General features: G+C 39.0%; 1 non-coding gene across 1 annotated transcript; it reads left to right on the top strand.

The window, feature by feature from the left end:
- The first annotated feature begins 16,341 nt into the window (after window positions 1–16,341).
- LOC112804876 (small nucleolar RNA R71) lies at window positions 16,342–16,445 on the top strand. Its single transcript, XR_003203494.1, has one exon. It is a non-coding gene; the product is annotated as a small nucleolar RNA R71 (small nucleolar RNA).
- The last annotated feature ends 8,030 nt before the right edge of the window (window positions 16,446–24,475 follow it).

The raw sequence follows: 24,475 nt of genomic DNA, 5'->3' as shown, positions 1-24,475 counted from the left end.
ACTCCTGGCTTTGTTTGAGGAGTTATCAATGTAAAGGTTCCATTCTATGGGGTGCCCAGGGTGTCGGTGTATTCTGCGATGAAATCAGCCAGGTATTGAGACTTGATGGCTGTTCGAGCCTCATACTTAAGGTCAAATTTAGACAACTCAATTGCCCACTGTAGGATTCTTCCTGCTAAGTCAGTTTTCAGCAAAATGCCTTTTATGGGTTGGTTGGTCTGTATTCTGATGGTATGCACCTGAAAGTATGGTCGGAGTCGTCGAGAAGTAAGTATAAGGGCATAGGCGAACCTTTCTATCTTTTGATAGTTTAGTTCAGCCCCTTGCAGAGCCTTACTGATGAAGTAAATAGGTTGTTGCCCATTTTCATCTTCTTTGACTAGTGCTGAGGCTATCGCCCGACCTCCTACGGCAAGGTATAGGACTAGTTCTTCACCTTCCATGGGTCGGGTTAAGATGGGTGGTCGCCCCAAGAATGTCTTGAAGTCTTGGAAAGCTTGTTCACATTCTGGGGTCCATTCAAATATTTTTCCTTTCCTTAGTGTTGCGTAGAAAGGGAGAGATCTTAAGGCCGATCCAGCTAGGAATCTAGACAGAGCTGCTAGTCTTCTGTTAAGCTGCTGGACCTCTTTGACACAGGTCAGACTTTTCATGCTAAGTATGGCCTGGCATTTATCCAGGTTTGCTTCGATCCCCCTTTGGGTGAGCATGAAGCCTAAGAATTTTCCAGCTTCTACCGTAAAAGTGCATTTTGCGGGATTAAGTCTCATCTCATGCTTTCTTATGGTGTTGAACACTTCAGTAAGGTCAGATAACAATGTCTCTTCTCTTTGTGTCTTTACCAGCATGTCGTCTACATAAACCTCCATTAGCTTCCCAATGTGATTGGTGAAGACTTTGTTCATCAATCTTTGGTATGTAGCCCCTGTGTTCTTGAGTCCAAAGGGCATGACTACATAGCAGTAGTTAGTTCTTAGGATTAGGAATGAAGTTTTCTCCTGGTTGGGTTAATTCATCGGGATTTGGTTGTATCCCAAGTAAGCGTCCATGAAGGAGAGGTACTTGTATCCTGATGAAGCGTCAACTAGTGTGTCTATATTTGGGAGTGGGAAGGGATCTTTTAGGCAAGCTTTGTTGAGGTTGGTGTAATCAGTGCACATCCACCATTTCCCATTTGACTTTACCAGTACTACATTGGCTAGCCATAATGGGTACTTTACCTCCCTTATGAACACTGCCTCCAGCAAGGCCTATACCTGCTTCTCTACGACTTGCGACCTTTCTGGGCCGAGCTTCCTATCCATCTGTTGCACTGGCCGAGATCCAGGATACACGGCTAACTTATGACACATTAGTCTGGGATCAATACTGGGCATGTCAGCGGCCTTGTATGCAAAAAGGTCAGAGTTATCCTTTAGGAGCTTTGTTAGCAGCTCCTTTAGGTCTCCATTTAGATTCGCCCCTATGTTTCTTATTTTGTCTTGAGTGTCTCCGATTTGAACTTCTTCGGTCTCAGCTTCCGGTTGAGGGCAGAGTTCTTCGCGAGCCCGGATTCCCCCGAGTTCGATAGTATTGGTTTCTTTTCCTTTGGGGTCGCCTTTAAGGTTCAGACTTTCGTTGTAGCAGCGTCGCGCGAGTTTTTGGTCTCCCTTTATGGTTGCGATCCCTTCTGCAGTTGGAAACTTCATGCATAGGTGTGGAGTAGAGACCACCGCAACGAGCTGATTTAGCGTTGTCTAACGTATGACGGCATTGTATGCAGAGCTCACGTTGACGACGATGTAGTCTATGCTCAGCATTCTAGATCATGTTCCTTTTCCAAATGTTGTGTGCAATGGAATTTAAACAAGTGGCTGGATTGGAGCGTCTCCGAACCCGAATAAACTATTTGGATATGCTCTGAGCCCTTTCTCTTGTAGGCTGAGCTTGTCGAAAGCGGATTTGAACAGGATATCCGCAGAGCTTCCTTGGTCTACCAATGTTCGGTAGAGATTGGCATTGGCGAGTATGATGGTAATGACCACGAGGTCATCATGCCCCGGGATGATGCTTGCGGCGTCCTCTTGAGTGAAGGTAATAGTGGGGAGGTCGGGTGACATGTCCTCTTCTCTAACATGTTACACCCTTTTAAGGTGTCTTTTGCGGGATGACTTAGAGATCCCTCCTCCTATGAATCCTCCATTTATCATGTGAATATGTCTCTCAGGGTTGTGAGGGGGACGTTCAACACGTCCGACCTCTTCATCCCTTCTTCTTTTCTTTGGTTCATCCGCCCTATTGGCTAAGAACCAATCTAGTCTCCCTTCTCGAGCCAATTTTTCTATGACATTCTTTAGGTCATAGCACTCATTGGTAGAATGCCCATAAATTCGGTGGTATTCGGGCGAGGGGGTGGGATCTTTTTAGTGTTGCTGGTGCACGAAATTGTGATCATCAACAATGGCACCAAAAACTTGGTAGCGCTCTCAAACGTGAATCACACTTAGTCACAACTCCGCACAACTAACCAGCAAGTGCACTGGGTCGTCCAAGTAATACCTTACGTGAGTAAGGGTCGATCCCACGGAGATTGTTGGTATGAAGCAAGCTATGGTCATCTTGTAAATCTCAGTCAAGCGGATAATAAATGTTATGGAGTTTTCGAATACTGAATAATAAATAAACAGAAAATAAAGATAGAGTTACTCATGTAATTCAATGGTGGGAATTTCAGATAAGTGTATGGAGGTGCTGTGTTCCTTCTGAATCTCTGCTTTCCTACTGCTTTTATCCAATCTTTGTCACTCCTTTCTATGGCAAGCTGTATATAGGACATCACCATTGTCAATGGCTACATCCCATCCTCTCAGTGAAAAATGTCCAAATGCTCTGTCACAGCACGGCTAATCATCTGTCGGTTCTCGATCATGTTGGAATAGAATCCCTTGATTCTTTTGCGTTTGTCATCACGCCCAACAATCGTGAGTTTGAAGCTCGTCACAGTCATTCAATCCCGGAATCCTACTCGAAATACCATAGACAAGGTTAGACTTTCCGGATTCCCATGAATGCCGCCATCAATTCTAGCTTATACCACAACGATTCTGATTAAGGAATCCAAGAGATATGCGCCCGGTCTAAGGTAGAACGGAAGTGGTTGTCAGTCATGTGTTCATAGGTGAGAATGATGATGAGTGTCACAGATCATCAAATTTATCATGTTGAAGTGCAACGAATATCTTAGAATAAGAACAAGCGGAATTGAATAGAAAATAGTAGTAATTGCATTAAAACTTGAGGTACAGTAGAGCTCCACACCCTTAATCTATGGTATGTAGAAACTCCACCGTTGAAAATACATAAGTGATGAAGGTCCAGGCATGGCCGAATGGCCAGCCCCCAATGTCTAAGATCGCATAAACTGATCAAAGATCGATGCCAAGATGTAAATACATTAGTAAAAAGTTCTATTTATACTAAACTAGTTACTAGGGTTTACAGAAATAAGTCTAAATGCAGAAATCCACTTCCGGGGCCCACTTGGTGTGTGCTTGGGCTGAGCTTGAATTTTACACGAGCTGAGGCTTCTATTGGAGTTGAACGCCAAGTTGGAACATGTTTTTGGCGTTCAACTCTGGTTCGTGACGTGTTTCTGGTGTTTGACTCCAGAATGCAGCGTAGAGCTGGCGTTGAGCGTCAGTTTGCGTCGTCTAATCTCAAATGAAGTATGGACTATTAAATATTGCTGGAAAGCTCTGGATGTCTACTTTCTAACGCCGTTGAGAGCGCACCATTCGGAGTTTTGTAGCGCCAGAAAATCCATTTCAAATGTAGGGAGGTCAGAATCCAACAGCATCAGCAGTCCTTTGTCAGCCTCTTATCAGAGTTTTGCTCAGGTCCCTCAATTTCAGCCAGAAAATACCTGAAATCACAGAAAAATACACAAACTCATAGTAAAGTCCAGAAATGTGAATTTATCATAAAAACTAAGGAAAACATCCCTAAAAGTAACTAGATCCTACTAAAAACTACCTAAAAACAATGCCAAAAAGCGTATAAATTATCCGCTCATCAGTTGCATATCTCTCGGTAAACATCTACAAGGGACACCTGAAGAGGGGTGCAGTTGTGGTACTAATGAATCCATATTTTACGATATATTTTGGTTTGATCTGAGTGGATTTTATTACATAAACCTACATTTATTCATCTAAATAGCATAGTTTTGTAATTCTCCCTAGATTTGTGCTTAATTATGAAAACATGCTTTTTAGGTCTTAAAATAGCTAAAATTAATTCACTTTAATCCCATTTGGTGCCTTGATGTATTTGATGAGTGATTTCAGGTTTCCAAGGCAAGTATGGGATGGAAGAAGTGAAGAGAAAATCATGCAAAAGGGAGAAATCATGTAGAAAATGAAGTTTGGAAGCTGCTGCAAAAGTGCGTACGCACAACAGTGACTTTGTGCAAGGATGCGTACGCACCAAATGTCGTGCGTACGCATGATGGGAATTCAGCGCAACTGTGCATGTTGATGCACCACTATTTTGTGGTACATCTTGTGCTTAATTGAGTGGATTTTATCCATTAATCTCACACTTATTCATAGAAATTGCATGATTTACATTTTCCTTCTTGATTTTGTGCTATGATTAAAAACATGTTTCTTTGGTCTTAATTTAGCTAATTTTAATCCTCTCTATTTACCATTCGATGCCGCGATATGTGTGCTAAGTGTTTTCAGAGATTACGTACACACTGTAGGTCGTGCGTACGCACGCGTACATATGCATGAGGTCATTAATGCAAATCGCTGGGTGCGAATTCTGGCCCTTCAAAACCCAGTCCAACTAATTTTTTGAAGCTATTTAAGGCCAAAGTGAAGAGGAATGAAGGGGGAGGGTGGGCAATTAGGTTTAGCTTTTATCATGTTTTAATTTAGTTCTCTAGAGAGAGAAGCTCCCTCCTCTCTCTAGAATTAGGGTTCTTTAGTTTAATTTTTTGTAATTTCTACTTTTTATTCTTGTTATAATTTACTTTTCCTTGTCATTTATTGTTATTGCATCTTTGTTCTTCTTCCTTTCCTTTGTTATCTCCTTTATCTTGTCATATTTATGTTTATGGATACTTTTTTTATTTTAATTTTCAATTAATGCAATTTATGTTTTATGTTCATTTAGTGCTTTCTTTAGTTGTTGTTATGATTTTCTGGCACTTGGTAGTTAGAATTTATTTTTAATGCAATTCAATATTATTTTATTTTCATGCACACCAAGTGTTTGATAAAATGCTTGGCTTAGTCTTTACATAGTTTTTCTCCACTCTTGGCTTGAAATTGATGACTTTAGTGATCCTTGAGTCATTGATGTCCATTCTTGTTTGATACATTAGAGTAGTTAGTTGATTTGGTCTCTTTTGACTCTATGTGCCCCCTTAGTGTTGACATAGGACTTAGGGATTGGAATTAACTATGCCTATTTGACTTATCCTCGATGTATGGTTGACTAAATAGGATTAACTCTTCATAATCATCATGTGTTTGTGGTCAATGTCTAGGATAGGTAACCTTAGCTCTTAATTATTTGCCAAGAGATTTCTTGTATTTGAAGTTTACTTTCCTTGCATTTAATTGCTTTGACTTTTATTGTTTTTCATTTAATTTCTTGCATGTTTACTTTTCACACTCTTGGATGAGAAATTGGGTGTTTTGGTGGAATTGAGTTGTGGATGTCCATTCCGCATTGTGTGAGAATAGTTAATTGGTTTGGTTTCCATTGACACTAGTCTTTCACTAAGTAATTAGTGAGTTGATAAGGACTTATGGATTGAGATCAATTACGCTCTTTTGACTAATTCTCAAGGAGGATTGACTAATTTGGATTGATTCCACACAATTGCCATGTTTGTGGTCCATAACTAGGATATGAATCCTTGATTACCCAATTTTCACCAAGAGTTGCCATTTACATTCCTTGCATGTTTATTTGCTTGCTTGCTATTTACATTTCTTGCTTTCTTGCTTTCCCAATTCCTCATGCTCTCTCTCATAGCCAATAAATGTATATTTCATTGCAACTCCTAGGGAGAATGACCCAAGGTTTAAATACTCTCGGTTAATTAGAATTTGTAAACATTTGATTAAGAGAATTGATTCTTGTTTTGATTGATTTCAAACCATACGATAATTCTCTTCATCAAATTTGGCGCCATTGCCGGGGAGTTGCAATGGTGTATGTTTTTGGCTATTGTGCATATGTGAATATTGTAAATAGCTTGCTTTTTATTTGATTGTACATATGTTGCTTGCTTGTTTTTGGCTTTTGTAAATATGTTTGTATGTGAATATGGTAACACCTTTCTAACCCTCTCTTTGTACATAGTTTCAATTTATTGCTTTTTGTCTCTTGTAGATAGCTTAGGTTTAGTTTAATTTCAATCTTAATTTGATTAGATTTTAATTTAGATTATGTGTTTTTGATGAATAATATGTTTTGGGGTTGAAAAACTATTTTGGATTAAGTTTGGTGCCTTAGAGCACTAAATTTTTTTTTAAGAGAAACAGAGCATGTGCGTGCGCACACACCTGTGAGTACGCACGCAACCCCAAATTTCACGTTCTGTGCGCGCGCACCCATATGTGCACGCGCACACCAGCTTACACCACTTCTGTTGGGAGCATTCGCACTCCTTGTGCGTCCGCATCCCCCATCATTTTGCCTCTATCCGTGCGCACGGACCTATGTGCGTACGCACAGAAGGCGTGACAGCTGGTAATGTTGACGCTTCATTCTATGTAAAAAAAAGTGTTCTGTGCATGCGCACACGTTGGTGCGTACACACACCTCTTATCCCCCTCTTTGTTCAGAGCGTTTACACACCTAGTGCGTCCTCTCACCCTCCATTTCTCTACCTTCTGTGCGTGCGTACACCAAGGTGCATACGCACGCATCTTGATTCCCTCTCTGCTGTTAGCGTTTGCACACCTAGTGCGGATGCACACCTCCCCTGTTTCACCTAGTGTGCATACGCACACGACCCTGTGCGTACGCACGCCCCTGTTTCCCCACCATTATACGTCTTTTCTTCTCTTCTCTCTATTTCTTCTCTTTTTCTTCCTTTCACCCCTTTCTTCTCTTGCTTTTGCCTTCTTTTCTACTTGTTTTACTTTGTTTTGTTTGCATTTTATTTTTATTTTGGTAATTATATTAGCTTTAGTTTAGTTGTTTGACAATTAAATAAATTACAAGTGTTTGCTTGATGATTATTGGGTTGCTTCTTGCTTGAATTTTGATTTAATGAATATGTGCACTATGTATCAAGTCTTTGTTGATTGCCTAGATGAATTGCAAGTTTAATGCATATGTTGTAGCTACCATATGTGTTAGACTATATCCTTGTTTGGCATCTTAATCATGAATTGTGCACTTTTACCTTAGTGAATTGAGTTGAACTACTTAGTCATCATGGTTCTCAAGTGAATATAATCACATAACAAGGTATTTGTTCCTTGTTAATGACTTTTTGTAACAAGCACCTTATACATGTGATTATTTTATTATTTATAAGGATGAATAAGTAGTCTCTTTTCATCATTGCATTGGTTATTGTTAATTGTGTTATTTTCTATTAATTTTGCGCTTTTCCTTGCATAATTTCAATATCCAATATCTCAAACACTCAATTCACTTTTAAGGATCCTTAGGGTTGCTTATGCCTTAAGTTTTGCTTATTCTTTATTTGCACCCTAGGCTTTTCAATTGAGGAACATGCTATCTCTTTTGATTATGTGGTTGCCGTTTTCACCCGGCCAATGTGTATGTTCTAAAGTGTGTGCACACTTAGGATACACACATTGCCTTTTATCATACCACACTATTATGACATTTTCCTCAATTCTTGTTTTCTACAGCAATCTGGAGCCCCGGTACACACCAGCTGAAGGTGGAGCCTCACAGCTCTTCGCCCCCGGATCGTGTGCATGCACGGAGGACTGATGCTACGATTTTAGGAAATTGCACGATCGGCAAAAATTCCTTCCGGCAAGTGCACCGGTTATCGTCAAGTAAAAACTCACAATAGAGTGAGGTCGAATCCCACAAGGATTGGTTGAGTGAGAAATTCGGATTAGAAGTGTGTTCTAGTTGAGCGAAATCAAGATTTAGATGAGAATTGCGGAATCTTAAATTGCATGAATTAAAGAGCGAGAAGCTAAATTGCTGAAATTAAACAGGGATCGGGGTGATTGCATGAATTTAATTGCAGAATGTAAAGAGAAAGTGGTAGATCAGAAATGGGGAATTCATTGGGTTTCAAGAGATATTGAGATCTCCGAATCAAAACATTTTTATCCCTTCCTCAACCAATGCATTCATTGAATTTTGCTTGGCAATCTTATATGATTGGATCCCAATCCCTTGGCTCACCAATTCTCTCTAAAAACAAACAAATTCCCAATCCTTTAGTTTAAATGTTCATAAGAAGAGATGATGCTCGATCATTGATTATACCACACAGTTTCATGAACCACAATTTGGTAGGATTACATGTCACAATATCCATCCAAACCCCAATTTTCAATTCACTGTGAGAAAGCTTCTCTAGCATGAATCCTCCATTCCTTTCCCAAGGTTCCGAAGGATTCCAATTATGAATAGTTTCTTTCCCAAGACAACTAACCAATGGAATTAGATCGAGAAGCTTTCTAACAAAATTCAAGAGAAAAGATTGAAGAAGAAGATAAAAACTATTATTGATTCATTGAATTACAATAGAGCTCCCTAACCCAATGAAAGGGGTTTAGTGAGTCATAGCTCTGAATTCAATTACAAAAAGTATGAGAACTAGCCAAAAATGATTCAAAAGTCCTTACTAACTTAAATTCTATCCTATTTATACACTTTCTAAATTGAGCTTCTGTTGTGTTTCTTGGGCTTTGAGGCCTTTCCCTGATTTCCTTTTGCTTTGGGTTTATGATCCATAATCCTGATGAGGCTGCTGATCCAATTCTGTGACATTCATTGAGCTAACTTAGTGATAATCAAGTAATGACACATGACTCAATAAATTGAAATTCCAGACTCATCAATTCTTCAGGCCCAATCCCATAAACCATGATATTCAATTGGGTTTCATACCAGAGTACGTTTAAGTTAATGTTTGTGCTCAAATGCTAACTTAAACTGCAATATCTTTGGCCCAGAAACCTTTTCAAATAGTGGCGTTTAAGTTGCAGTTTAAGCTTCAGTTTAACCTTAAACTGAAGCTTAAACGTGGAAATGGAAGAAGCAACCCTGGAGGGTGGAATGGTCGAACACGTTTAAGCTTCAGTTTAAGGTTAAACTGAAGCTTAAACGTGGAAATGAGAAAGCAACCCTGGAGGAGAAAAAATAGTCGAACACGTTTAAGCTTCAGTTTAAGGTTAAACTGAAGCTTAAACGTGGAAATGAGAAAGCAACCCTGGAGGAGAAAAAATAGTCGAACACGTTTAAGCTCCAGTTTAAGGTTAAACTGGAGCTTAAACGTGGGAATGCTCCCTGGTGCATTTCTCAATTCTGGCGTTTAACTTCCAGTTTAAGGTTAAACTGGAGGTTAAACGCCACTTTCAGCTTTTCCTGATTTTGGCGTTTAAGCTCCAGTTTAAGCTTAAACTGCTTAAACTGGAGCTTAAACTGGAGCTTAAACTGGAGCTTAAACTCCACATGTGATATTCAAGCTTCCTTTATTGATTTTGTTGCTTCCTTGCCTAGCCTCTTCTTCCCTGAAATCATCCAAACAACTGCATCAAAGTCTTGCAAAACTTCATGAGAAATCTTCCATTCATAGCATTCAAGTAATATAACTAAAAACTCATGAAATTTGCATCAAAATCATACTGTTTGGATGGTTCATTGCTTTGTTGTTCATTTAACCATTCTTGGTTACTTTAAGCTCAAGAAAATGCATAAAACAACTAAAACTAACAGAAAAATGCTAGTGAAACTAGCCTAAGATGCCTTGGCATCACAACACCAAACTTAATACTTGCTTGTCCCTAAGCAAGTCCTGAGTTATTTGAGAAGAAAGTATGAAACAGAAAGCAATTACCTTGGCTATATTAGCAAGCATTTGAAGTTCATCAGAAGGGTTTTATGCAGAAAGTTGCAGCATCACTTTTTCATTCTTATCAGGTAAGATTATCACTTTTTCATTGCATTCATCAAACACTGCTATGGCCTCTTGTTATTCTTATGTCCTTGGCACTTTTCCCTTCTTTGTTTTTCTTTTTCTTAGAGCTCCTTTGCTCCTTGTTTGCTCAGTGTCATGTGTTGCACAAGCCTTTGGCATTTTCTTTTTTTCTTATCAGTGCACTACACATATCCACTACAGGCATTTTAGTTCACATTTCTTCTTGAGACATTGGTGCCCAGCACCTCTTTGTGTGACTAAATGTTTTATATTTAGGTTGCTCTTGATAGTGAACTTTTGGTTGATAATCCCGGGTTAGTTAACCCAAGTTACCAAGTGTTGAAACACTCCTCAGAACCTATTCATCCAAGCATATCCTTAATACATAAACACCACAGGCATTTGTCTCAGAAGTTCAAACCATTGGTGCCTAGCTTATTTTCTCAATTTTTTTTTTGCTTTTTGGTTGCCCTTTTTCAGTGGCTTTTTCTTCTTCTTTTTCTTTCTTTTTTTATGGCCAAAGACATTTATTCATCAAGATCCATAGACAGTATTCAAACTTCTACACAAAAATGATAATTCTACACTCAATTTTCAGTGATCTGACTAAACAATCAAGCATGCATACCACCACTTAATTCTACTTGATTTGTCACTAATTGAGCCAGGTTACTTTTGTTCAAACTTTTATTTTATTTTTGGAAACAGAACAAGCATGGCAAGCATTTGTTTAAGAAGGTGAAGTTATATCCAAACATCTAGGCATTCACTTTGTTCAAAGCAGTAAACCAACACTCATACTAAAAACTTCACATTCCAGAAAGATTCAACAATTACAGTTTAAACCAGAACAAGCATGCTTTTGTTTGCCTTTTAAAGAATGGTCAAGGAACAACACCACCTTGTGAAATTTCTTGTTTTCTCTTTGTTTCCAGGAAACAATTTGATTTCTCCTTCTTCTCCTAGTTGTTGCTTCATGTTCTTTCTAAGATCCTTGTTTCCTTTCCTGCAAAGAGTGATGAAGTTGCTTGCTTCTCAAGCACTTGAGTGGTTAGCTCAACTATGTATGGGCAAGTGTCTGAGTCTTAAGTTGGTGTGTGAACACCAAACTTAGTCTCCTACTTACTCCTCTGCTCTTTGAATCCTTGAATTCTCCTTGGAATGAAGTTGCTGCTAAGGATTTTAAGCATTTCTGTGATTGCTTAGAATGGTTGTTCCTTTCATATAATTCAAAGGTTGTTGTGTTCAGTTGATCTGTATGGTGGAACACCAAACTTAGAGTCACACATTCCCCTTTGAATTATTGATCCACGAATTCATTGTTTGGTGTGAAACACCAAACTTAATTCTTTGCAATGCACAAAAAATACTTCACCTTTTTATTGAAACAAATAAAAGAAACAGCAAAGGGGTATTACCTCAGGTTGGGTTGCCTCCCAACAAGCGCTTCTTTAACGTCATTAGCTTGACGGTCAGCTTCCTCAGTTGAGGTGATATTTAACCTTGTCCTTCTCCTCCACATCTCCCAAGTAATGTTTGAGTCTTTGACCATTCACAGTGAAGGTTCGTTGTGACTTTTCTTCCATGATTTCTACTTGTCCATATTGGGAGACCTTGGTGACAAGGAATGGTCCAGACCACCCTGATTTTAGCTTCCCTGGAAATAGCTTCAGCCTAGAATTGTAGAGCAATACTTTTTGTCCCTCTTCAAATTTCCTTGGGGCTATGTTGCTGTCATGCTTCTTCTTTGCTCTTTCTTTGTAAATTTTGGCATTCTCATAAGCTTCAGCCCTGAATTCTTCCAACTCTTGAATTTGCTACATCCTTCTTTCTCCAGCAGCTTTGCTATCCAAGTTCAAGAGTTTCAAGGCCCAGAATGCCTTGTGCTCCAACTCCAGTGGCAAATGGCAAGCTTTTCCATATACTAGTTGGTAAGGAGACATTCCAATTGGTGTTTTGAAAGCTGTCCTATATGCCCAAAGAGCATCATCTAGCTTAATCGACCAGTCCTTCCTTGAAGTTCCCACAGTCTTTTCCAGGATTCTTTTGAGTTCCCTATTAGATATTTCGGCTTGCCCACTTGTCTGTGGATGATATGGTGTGGCTACCTTGTGTTTGACTCCATATTTTAGAAGCAATGCCTCTAATGGTTTGTTGCAGAAGTGGCTTCCTCCATCACTGATGATTGCTCTTGGAACCCCAAAACGGCAAAAAATGTGTTTTCTGAGGAAGTTCATGACTACCTTATTATCATTGGTTGGAGTTGCTATTGCTTCAACCCATTTGGAGACATAGTCTACTGCCACAAGAATGTAATTATTTGAGTATGAGGTGGGAAAGGGTCCCATGAAATCTATCCCCCATACATCAAACAATTCAAGTTCCAGAATGAATTGTTGTGGCATTTCATTTCTTCTTGGCAGGTTCCCCGCTTTCTGGCATTCATGGCAGTGCTTCACTAGTTCCTTTGCATCTTTGAAGATAGTGGGCCAATAAAAACCACACTGCAACACCTTAGCTGCTGTTCTTTCTCCTGCAAAATGTCCTCCATAAGTGGAGCCATGGCAGTCCCATAAGACTTCCCTTCCTTCTTCCTCTGATATGCACCTTCTGAGTATGCCATCCGAACATTTTTTGAACAAGTATGGTTCGTCCCATATGAAGTATTTGGCATCATTTACCAATTTCTTCCTTTGATGCTTGTTAAATTCCAACGGCAAACTCCCAGTGGCCTTGAAGTTTGCTATGTCTGCAAACCAGGGTGCTTTGTGAATTACCATGAGTTGTTCATCAGGAAAGCACTCATTTATATGTGTGCTTTGTGTGCTTCCTTCTTCACATGGTATCCTTGATAAATGGTCTGCCACCTTGTTCTCTACACCCTTCTTGTCTTTGATTTCAATGTCAAATTCCTGCAACAAAAGAACCCACTAATAAGTCTTGGTTTGGATTCTTGTTTAGCAAGTAAGTATTTTAAAGCTGAATGATCAGTGAAGACAATGACTTTAGATCCAATGAGATAGGATCTAAATTTGTCAAATGCAAAGACTATTGCCAAGAGTTCTTTTTCAGTGGTTGTGTAATTCCTTTGGTTATCATTCAAGACTTTACTGGCATAATAAATCACATGTACCAAATTGTCTTTCCTTTGTCCTAACACTGCCCCAATAGCAAGGTCTAATGCATCACACATCAGTTCAAAAGGTAAGTTCCAATCAGGTGGGGCAATGATAGGTGCAGAGGAAAGTTTTTGCTTCAAAAGTTCATAGGCTAGCATGCAATTTTTATCAAATACAAAGGGTGTATCAGAGACAAGCAAGTTACTCAAAGGTTTGGCTATTTTAGAAAAGTCTCTAATGAACCTTCTGTAAAAGCCAGCGTGTCCCAAAAAACTCCTAACTGCCTTGACATTACTTGGTGGAGGTAGTTTTTCAATGAGTTCCACCTTAGCTCTGTCCACCTCAATGCCTCTATTAGAGATTTTGTGGCCAAGGACTATTCCTTCTGTGACCATGAAATGACACTTTTCCCAGTTTAATACTAGGTTGGTCTCTTGGCATCTCTTAAGCACCAAGGCAAGGTGGTGTAGGCAGCTAGGAAAAGAATCTCCAAACACAGAAAAATCATCCATGAAAACCTCAATAAATTTTTCAATCATGTCCGAAAAGATGGACAGCATGCATCTTTGGAAAGTGGCAGGTGCATTGCACAATCCAAAGGGCATACGTCTATAAGCAAAAACTCCATATGGACAAACAAATGATGTTTTCTCTTGATCTCTTGGATCAACTACTATTTGATTATAGCCTGAGTATCCATCCAGAAAGCAATAGTAAGCATGTCCTGCAAGCCTTTCAAGCATCTGATCCATGAATGGGAGTGGGAAATGATCTTTTCTGGTGGCTTCATTGAGCTTCCTGTAGTCTATGCACATCCTCCACCCAGTGACAGTTCTTGTGGGTATGAGTTCGTTCCTCTCATTTGGCACCACAGTTATGCCACCTTTCTTGGGAACTACATGGATGGGACTAACCCATGGGCTATCAGAAATGGGGTAGATTACCCCTGCCTGCCATAACTTCATGACCTCCTTTTGTACCACTTCTTTCATGACGGGATTCAATCTTCTCTGAGCTTGAATGGAGGGTCTAGCATCCTCTTCTAACAAGATTTTATGCATGCATATGGATGAACGTATCCCCTTCAAATCAGCTAGGGTCCATCCAATGGCATCTTGATGAGTTTGTAGCACCTTGATCAATTCTTCTTCCTGTTCTTGGCTCAGGGCAGAGCTAATGATAACAGGATGGCTCTCATCACTACCCAAGTATGCATACTTGAGATTAGGGGGCAATGCTTTGAGCTCAGGTTTTGGTGCTTCCTTCTCTTCTTTCACTCTCTCTGGCATGCTTGGCATGGTTGTTTCAGCAGCCTTGATGTCACTAACTTCAATATCCTTGGTGAACTCCTCCTCTGCCACTTCCTTTGTTGTTTCCTCAAAGGTTTCTTGTACTGCAATGTCCACTACATCCACCCTCATGCATTCCTTTAGTGATTCTGATGGATAGCTCATTGCCTTGAATACGTTAAACACCAATTGCTCATCATGTAGTCTAAGAGTGAGTTCACCCTTTTGGACATCTATGATGGCTCCAGCAGTAGCCAGGAAGGGTCTTCCCAGGATTATCGAAGCTTTGGCTTCTTCTTCCATATCTAACACCACAAAATCGGCAGGAAATATAAAATCTCCCACTTTCACCAACAAATCCTCAACTATCCCATGAGGGAATTTAAAAGTTCGATCTGCCAATTGGAGGGCCATTCTTGTTGGTTTGGCTTCCTCAATCTTCATTCTTCTCATCATTGTTAGAGACATCAAATTGATACTGGCCCCTAAGTCACACAAGGCCTTCTCCACCATGACTTCTCCTATGATGCAGGGGATTTGGAAACTGCCTGGATCCTTCAATTTCTGAGGTAATTTGTGTTGAATGATGGCACTGCATTCTTCAGTCAACAACACAGTTTCCTCATTTCTCCAGCTTCTCTTCTTGGTCATTAATTCTTTTAAGAATTTTGCATAGAGTGGCATTTGCTCTATTGCCTCAGCAAACGGAATGTTGATTTGAAGCTTCTTGAAAATTTCCAAGAATCTGGAGAATTGGCCATCCTTTTCACTTTTCATCAAACGTTGAGGATATGGTGCTTTGGGTGTATAAGGCTTCACGACCTCTTTTTCTTTTTCTTTTGTTGCAGACGGTGTAAAAGATTGTCCCTGTTCCTTGTCTCTCACATTTTCCTTTGCTTCATCCTCTGTGGTTTCCTTTGAGATCTCCTTTAGCTTCTTTCCACTTCTGAGGGTTATGGCCTTACATTCTTCCCTTGCAATAGCCTTGGCAGCATGAGAAACGCTTGGCCCAGGGGTTTGCTTAGACAAATACCCAATTTGATTTTCTAGCTTCTGGATGGCAGCTCCTTGGTTTTGCAAGTTAGAATTTACTTCTTCCTTAAAGGCTTTCAATTCGGTTATGTCTTGACCCATGGTTGCAAGCATTCCTTCTATCCTGTTTAATTGATCTTGAAATTGTTGGTTCGGATTAGGTTGGGCAGGTTGATTATTTTGGCCATGATATGGTGGTTGGGAGTAAGTGTTTTGTGTGGCTTGGTATGATCTTTGGTTGGAGTTTTGGTATGTGGAATTGTTATGTTGGTTGGGGTTGTAAGGTTTGTGGTTTTGTGGTTGGGTTTGCTGGTTTTCCCACCCAAAGTTTGGGTGATTTTTCCAGCCTGGGTTGTAAGTGTTGGAATGTGGATCATATGGTTGCCTTTGTTGATTTCCCACATAGTTGGCCTCTTCCCAATCACCTCCTTCAGTGCTTACTTCCTCTTGATCTTGTGTGTGTATTGCAGCCACTTGATTTATTTCTAATTTCCTGGTGAGCTCTGCTAGTTGCTTGGCAAACACCTTGTTTTGGGCTAGAATTGTATCAACATGGTTCAGCTCCATGACTCCCTTAGTGTTGTGTCTCTCTGAAGCATAGTAGTACTCATTCTCAGCCACTGTCTCAATCACTTCAATGGCTTCTTCCACAGTCTTTTTCCTGTTCAATAAACCTCCTAATGAATGGTCTACAGCCCTCCTTGATTCATAAGAAAGTCCATCATAGAAAATATGCAATTGTACCCAGTCATGGAACATGTCTGGTGGGCATTTTCTTGTCAAATCCTTGAACCTCTCCCATGCCTCGTAGAGAGTTTCACCATCTTGTTGTCTAAAAGTCTGAACCTCAGATCGAAGCCTATTGACCTTTTGTGGGGGGTAGAAACGTGCCAGAAACTTGCTTTCCACCTCATCCCAGGTTGTTAGGCTCCCCCTTGGGAATGATTCCAGCCACTTAGCTGCCTTGTCCCTAAGTGAAAATGGGAACAAGAGCAGTTTATAGGCATCTTCCTGGACTCCATTGGACTTCACAGTGTCGCAAATTCTCAGGAATTTTGTGAGATGTTGGTTTGGATCTTCATTAGCACTCCCACCAAATGAACAATGATCCTCCACCAGTGATATTAGCTGTGGTTTGAGTTCAAAATTGTTGGCCTGAATGGGTGGTTTCTGAATGCTGCTACCACAATTCCCAGAGGTTGGGTTTATGTATGAACCAAGAACCCTCCTCTCGGGAATGGCATTGTTTCCATCAGCTCTCTCATGGTTGTGAACTTCTCTATCCATGTTGAGATCTAGAGCTTCCTCAAAATTGTCCTCAGATTCTCCTTCAGATTATTCTTCTCCCAGTACTCTCTTCCCTCTTGCTTCCCTTCTAAGTTTATGAAGGGTCCTCTCTGGTTCGGTATATGGAGGAGTTGATATCTCTCCTCTCCTACCTGTCATACAAGAACACAGCACAAGCAACAAACAAGTGAAATACTCTTGGTTAATGGAAGAGTATGGTTAGAGCAGTTGAGGCATTAATTCAAATAGTTAGTGAGTCAGTGAGTTAGTTGCTTGAATTTAAAGGCATAAAGAAAGAAAGCAAGTAACAGAGTGCAGAAATTAAAATTCAACAAGTAACTTGAACTGAATTAACAAAACAAGAAAAATGCTCAATCTAGTTAACTTCCAATTTGAGAATTGTCAATCGAAAACCAATCCCCGGCAACGGCGCCATAAAGTTGATGCTTCGATTTTAGGAAATTGCACGATCGGCAAAAATTCCTTCCGGCAAGTGCACCGGTTATCGTCAAGTAAAAACTCACAATAGAGTGAGGTCGAATCCCACAAGGATTGGTTGAGTGAGCAATTCGGATTAGAAGTGTGTTCTAGTTGAGCGGAATCAAGATTTAGATGAGAATTGCGGAATCTTAAATTGCATGAATTAAAGAGCGAGAAGCTAAATTGCTGAAATTAAACAGGGATCGGGGTGATTGCATGAACTTAATTGCAGAATGTAAAGAGAAAGTGGTAGATCAGAAATGGGGAATTCATTGGGTTTCAGGAGATATTGAGATCTCCGAATCAAAACATTTTTATCCCTTCCTCAACCAATGCATTCATTGAATTTTGCTTGGCAATCTTATATGATTGGATCCCAATCCCTTGGCTCACCAATTCTCTCTAAAAACAAACAAATTCCCAATCCCTTGGTTTAAATGTTCATAAAAAGAAATGATGCTCGATCACTGATTATACCACACAGTTTCATGAACCACAATTTGGTAGGATTACATGTCACAATATCCATCCAAACCCCAATTCAATTCACTGTGAGAAAGCTTCTCTAGCATGAATCCTCCATTCCTTTCCCAAGGTTCCGAAGGATTCCAATTATGAATAGTTTCTTTCCCAAGACAACTAACTAATGGAATTAGATCGAGAAGCTTTCTAACAAAATTCAAGAGAAAAGATTGAAGAAGAAGATAAAAACTATTATTGATTCATTGAATTACAATAGAGCTCCCTAACCCAATGAAAGGGGTTTAGTGAGTCATAGCTCTGAATTCAATTACAAAAAGTATGAGAACTAGCCAAAAATGATTCAAAAGTCCTTACTAACTTAAATTCTATCCTATTTATACACTTTCTAAATTGAGCTTCTGTTGTGTTTCTTGGGCTTTGAGGCCTTTCCCTGATTTCCTTTTGCTTTGGGTTTATGATCCATAATCCTGATGAGGCTGCTGATCCAATTCTGTGACATTCATTGTGCTAACTTAGTGATAATCAAGTAATGACACATGACTCAATAAATTGAAATTCCAGACTCATCAATTCTTCAGGCCCAATCCCATAAACCATGATATTCAATTGGGTTTCATACCAGAGTACGTTTAAGTTAATGATTGTGCTCAAATGCTAACTTAAACTGCAATATCTTTGGCCCAGAAACCTTTTCAAATAGTGGCGTTTAAGTTGCAGTTTAAGCTTCCGTTTAACCTTAAACTGAAGCTTAAACGTGGAAATGGAAGAAGCAACCCTGGAGGGTGGAATGGTCGAACACGTTTAAGCTTCAGTTTAAGGTTAAACTGAAGCTTAAACGTGGAAATGAGAAAGCAACCCTGGAGGAGAAAAAATAGTCGAACACGTTTAAGCTTCAGTTTAAGGTTAAACTGAAGCTTAAACGTGGAAATGAGAAAGCAACCCTGGAGGAGAAAAAATAGTCGAACACGTTTAAGCTCCAGTTTAAGGTTAAACTGGAGCTTAAACGTGGGAATGCTTCCTGGTGCATTTCTCAATTCTGGCGTTTAACTTCCAGTTTAAGGTTAAACTGGAGGTTAAACGCCACTTTCAGCTTTTCCTGATTTTGGCGTTTAAGCTCCAGTTTAAGCTTAAACTGCTTAAACTGGAGCTTAAACTGGAGCTTAAACTGGAGCTTAAACTGGAGCTTAAACTGGAGCTTAAACTCCACATGTGATATTCAAGCTTCCTTTATTGATTTTGTTGCTTCCTTGCCTAGCCTCTTCTTCCCTGAAATCATCCAAACAACTGCATCAAAGTCTTGCAAAATTTCATGAGAAATCTTCCATTCATAGCATTCAAGTAATATAACTAAAAACTCATGAAATTTGCATCAAAATCATACTGTTTGGATGGTTCATTGCTTTGTTGTTCATTTAACCATTCTTGGTTACTTTAAGCTCAAGAAAATGCATAAAACAACTAAAACTAACAGAAAAATGCTAGTGAAACTAGCCTAAGATGCCTTGGCATCAAGGACCGTGCATTAATTAAGTGTGGGGGAGGATCGCTAACTTCGAGGGGATAAAATTCTTTTCTTAAACACTTTGTCGTACTCTTTTTGTTCTTTTTCTTCAATTTTTGCAATTTTTGTTCTTGTTTACACTTTGTTTGGTTTGTTTGTATATATTTCTTTAATACATATAGGATTATGGTAGTACATACTTGCATGTTGCATGTTAGAGAAAATAAGTTTGGCAAAACAACAAATAATTTTCAAAAAATCCCTTTTTGGGCATTCCATTGATTGGATTTTAAAAAATTTGTTTTTGAACTTGCTTGAAGTATCTTTTATATGGAATATAGAAAAGAGCTTGAACAAAATACCTAGTGAGATTTGAGCTTTAATTGTGTGGTTGCACATTTTCAACCACAATTTTTGTTCTTGTGTGTGTTATAAACTCCTTTTATGATTGTGATCTTAGATTTGCTTTAGTCTATATGTCCTATATTTGATGTTTTGAATTGCATTTGGTATGATTGAGGCCACTTTTTAGAAATATTAACTCACAAACCTATATGGCCAACCCTTACATCTACCCTTGTAAAGCACTTTTTGAGCCTTTAATTCCCTTTTGTTCTAAATTTTAAGCACATCATTTGCCCTAAGTGAAAAACCATTATCTTCTTGAATTGTATCTTTGATTAGCTTGGGTTTGAGTGTGTGCGTTAATCAAGTGTGGGAGAAATTTGTGGGAAAACATTGGTAGTTAGTTTGCTTTGGGTCTCATTGAGAATATTTGAAAAAATGTGTAAATAATCATGCATCTATTACTTAAAACATATGCATCTCTTTTTGTTAATAAAAGAAAAGAATTTTGGTGTAAATACTTTGAAAAAAAAAAGAGAAAAGAAAAGAAAAGAAAAGAATATGACGATAAGAATGCCAAATAAAGGATGCATATGTGGTCGAATTGGAAAGAGGATGCATGAGTGAATGTGAGAAAAGAAATAAATGGGTAGTTAGGTTGTTTTGTTATGTATATAGGATGATATAGGATTAGGTGGGATACTTGAGCTAATCAAAGATCCAATCTATTAGCCCACTTAACCATATTAATCCTACCCTTATCCTAGCCCCATTACAACCCTCAAAAGTCCTCATGATATTTGCATTCATACATCAAATATTAGTCGAATGCTAGATGACTTGCAAATCTTTGAGAAACATGATTAAATGAGGATTGAGTGATTAAGCCCTAAACACTGAGCGATTAGAGTGTAAACACATCCGGTGAAGGGGTTCAATCGCTCAATTTTATGATTCCATTGCTTATCTTATATCTTTTTGCAAGTTGTTGAACTTAATTTTGGAAACTTCAAATCAAATCTTTGGACATTGATCATATTGCTATATTTGCTTTGTCTTAGCCCTAATGATTTATTGTTGGATTGATTGAGATTCTCTTATTTGTTTTTACTAATCTTAATAGGAACCATAGTATATATGTAGATAGATAGCATTTAGTATAGTTTCATGCATGTAAGTAGTTGCATTAAATAAAATGTTTACCCTTTCATTCTTCTTCTTTGGTTGTGTTTAGCATGAGGACATGCTATTGTTTAAGTGTGCGAGAATTGATGAATCTATATTTTACGATATATTTTGGTTTGATTTGAGTGAATTTTATTACATATACCCACATTTATTCATCTAAATAGCATAGTTTTGTAATTCTCCTTAGATTTGTGCTTAATTATGAAAACATGCTTTTTAGGCCTTAAAATAGCTAAAATTAATTCACTTTAATCCCATTTGGTGTCATGATGTATTTGTTGAATGATTTCAGGTTTCCAAGGCAAGTATGGGATGGAAGACGTGAAGAGAAAAGCATGCAAAAGGGAGAAATCATGAAGAAAATGAAGATTCGAAGCTGCTGCAAAGGTGCGTACGCACAACGGTGACTTCGTGCAAGGATGTGTACGGACCAAATGTCGTGCGTATGCACGATGGGAATTCTGCACAACTGTGCGTATGCACCGTAGGTCGTGCGTACGCACGCGTGCATATGTGTGAGGTCATTAATGCAAATCACTGGGGACGAATTTTGGGCCTCCAAAACCCAGTCTAACTCATCTCTGAAGCTATTTAAGGCCAAAGTGAAGAGGAATGAAGGGGGGCAATTAGGTTTAGCTTTTATCATGTTTTAGTGTAGTTCTCTAAAGAGAGAAGCTCCCCACTCTCTATAGAATTATGGTTCTTTAGTTTAATTTCTTGTAATTTCTACTTTTAATTCTTATTTTCATTTAATTTTCCTTGTCATTTATTGTTATTGCATCTTTATTCTTCTTCCTTTCCTTTGTTATTTCCTTTATCTTGTCATATTTATGTTTATGGATACTTTTGTTATTTTAATTTTCAATTAATGCAATTTTTGTTTTATGTTCATTTATTGCTTTCTTTAGTTGTTGTTATGATTTTCTTGCACTTGGTAGTTAGAATTTATTTTTAATGTAATTTAATATTATTTTATTTTCATGCACACCCAGTGTTTGATAAAATTCTTGGCTTAGTTTTTACATAGTTTTTCTCCACTCTTGGCTTGAAATTGATGGCTTTGGTGATCCTTGAGTCATTGATGTCCATTCTTGTTTGATACATTAGAGTAGTTAGTTGATTTGGTCTTCCTTAACTCTATTTGACCTCTTAGTGTTGACATAGGACTTAGGGATTGGAATTAATTATGCCTTTTTGACTTATCCTCGATGTAGGGTTAACTAAGTAGGATTAACTCTTCATAATCATCATGTGTTTGTGGTCAATGTCTAGGATAAGTAACCTTAGCTCTCAATTATTAGCCAAGAGATTTCTTGCATTTGAAGTTTACTTTCTTTGCATTTAATTGCTTTGACTTTTATTGCTTTTCATTTAATTTCTTGCATGTTTACTTTTCACACTCTTGGTTGAGAAATTTGGTGTTTTGGTGGAATTGAGTTGTGGATGTCCATTCCGCACTGTGTGAAAATAGTTAATTGGTTTGGTCTTCATTGACGCTAGTCTTTCACTAAGTAATTAGTGAGTTAACTAGGACTTATGGATTGAGATCAATTACGCTCTTTTGAATAATTCTCTAGGAGGATTGACTAATTTGGATTGATTCCACACAATTGCCATGTTTGTAGTCCATAACTAGGATAGGAATCCTTGATTACCCAATTCTCACCAAGAGTTGCCATTTACATTCCTTGCTTGTTTATTTGCTTCCTTGCTATTTACATTTCTTGCTTTCTTGCTTTTCCAATTCCCCATGCTCTCTCTCATAGCCAATAAATGTACGTTTTATTGCAACTCCTAGGGAGAACGACCCAAGGTTTAAATACTCTTGATTAATTAGAATTTGTAAACATTTGATTAAGAGAATTCATTGTTGGTTGGACTATGCTACTAACGAATTGATTCTTGTTTTGATTGATTCTAAACCATACGATAATTCTCTTCATCAAGTACTTTCTTGGTTTCTCAGTCGGTTGGTCTTCTTTTTTCCTAGACTTTTTATCCTTGTCCCGAGGTGGGTAGGAAAATTCGGTCTTTGAGGTTTCTCGTAATCAGGATTTCTCCTCCATTGTTGATGTACTTTTTCGCCCGCTCTTGTTTCTCATTCAGAGATGTTGGATGTTTTTTAGATATGGAGTGGCTAAAGGGCCCTTCCTGTAGACAGTTGATAAGTCCCACAATCGCTGCTTCTGTAGAAAGGTTCTGTATGTCAAGGCATGCTTTATTGAATCTTTCCATGTAACTGTAGATGTTTTCCCGATCTCCTTCTTTAATCCCTAGCAGGCTAGGAGCGTGCTTGGTTTTGTCCTTCTGGATGGAGAATCTAGCTAAGAACTTCTTGGCGAGGTCATCGAAGCTTATGATCGACCTTGGTGGCAAGCTGTCGAACCACTTTATTGTTGTCTTTGTCAAGGTGGTCGGGAAAGCTTTACAACGGATTGCGTTTGAAGCATCTGTAAGGTATATCCGGCTCCTAAAGTTGCTGAGGTGATGACTTGGGTCGGACGTACCATCGTATGGGGTCATGTCTGGGGCTTTAAAGTCCTTTGGGACTTTAGCCTTCATGATTTCTTTCGTTGATGGGTCTTGGTCCTTGTGGGGGCTATCTTCACGGTTAGACCGAGCGATTTTTGCTTTGAGAATAGCTTCGAGCTTCGAGAGTTTGTCCTTCAGCTCTCGACGCCATCTTATTTCTCTCTGGAGATCTCGCTTGGCTTCATACTGACGTTCGGCTTCTTGTTCGAGCTGTTTGAGGCAATCTTGCTATTCACGAATGGCTTCTAAAATTTTAGTGTTAGGAGTCTGCTTGTCTCCCTTGGACTGGTGTGTGTCCATTGGGGAGTTTGGTGTGGCATTCGTGTTCTTGAACGGCGTTCCTTCTTCCAATCCCAAGTTATAGTCATTTACAAGGTTGCTTTCCATGTCGATGGGATGACTTCCAGGTTTCCTGGCAATGGCGCCATTGTTCCGAGGATTACCTGAAACTGGGATGTCGATCTCGGACAAAATCTTCTGAATTGGTCAAGGCTGGCATGTCTGACTTCGTTGGAGTGGGAGGCACTGCTGGTCCTCGTTCACCGGGGGGGTGGTACCTGCAAGAGACTCCGATGCTTAAGTCAGTACGGGCTTTAGGCAGGTTTTTTTGTAGAATTGGAGTATGAGTTATACCTGGGTGCTCTAGTGTATTTATAGTAGTGTGGAGTGACCTTCCTTGAGATAAGTTTGTTATCTTATCTTTATCATTTTCGAAGGTGAGATTAGCTATCTTTTGGCCAGCCATCTTTTAGTTGGCGGTGACCTTCTGCTTTAGGCCTATTTTGGGCCTCTATGACGATTTGGCCGAGCTCTTTGGGTAGAGCTCGTTTTGGTCACCCAACCTTTAAAGAGGTCGGCCATTTTGCTTTAGTCCGACCCAAACCTCATAGCTCGGTCAGGGTATGAACATATAGTATGAGCGACTAAAACTCCTAAGGTTAAGATTAGGATCTCTATTAATTCCTATGGATTAATACAATTACATTTTTATTTCAATAAATATTTGATTCTATTCTATGATGCATTGTCATTCTTCATCCTTATGAATCTTGATTCTGTATGAGTTCCTTACGAG

The sequence above is a fragment of the Arachis hypogaea genome, chromosome 5 (assembly GCF_003086295.3).
Source record: "Arachis hypogaea cultivar Tifrunner chromosome 5, arahy.Tifrunner.gnm2.J5K5, whole genome shotgun sequence".
NCBI lineage: Eukaryota > Viridiplantae > Streptophyta > Magnoliopsida > Fabales > Fabaceae > Arachis > Arachis hypogaea.
Note: the sequence above shows the minus strand (reverse complement) of the source record. Positions and strands in the feature narration are given on the sequence as shown.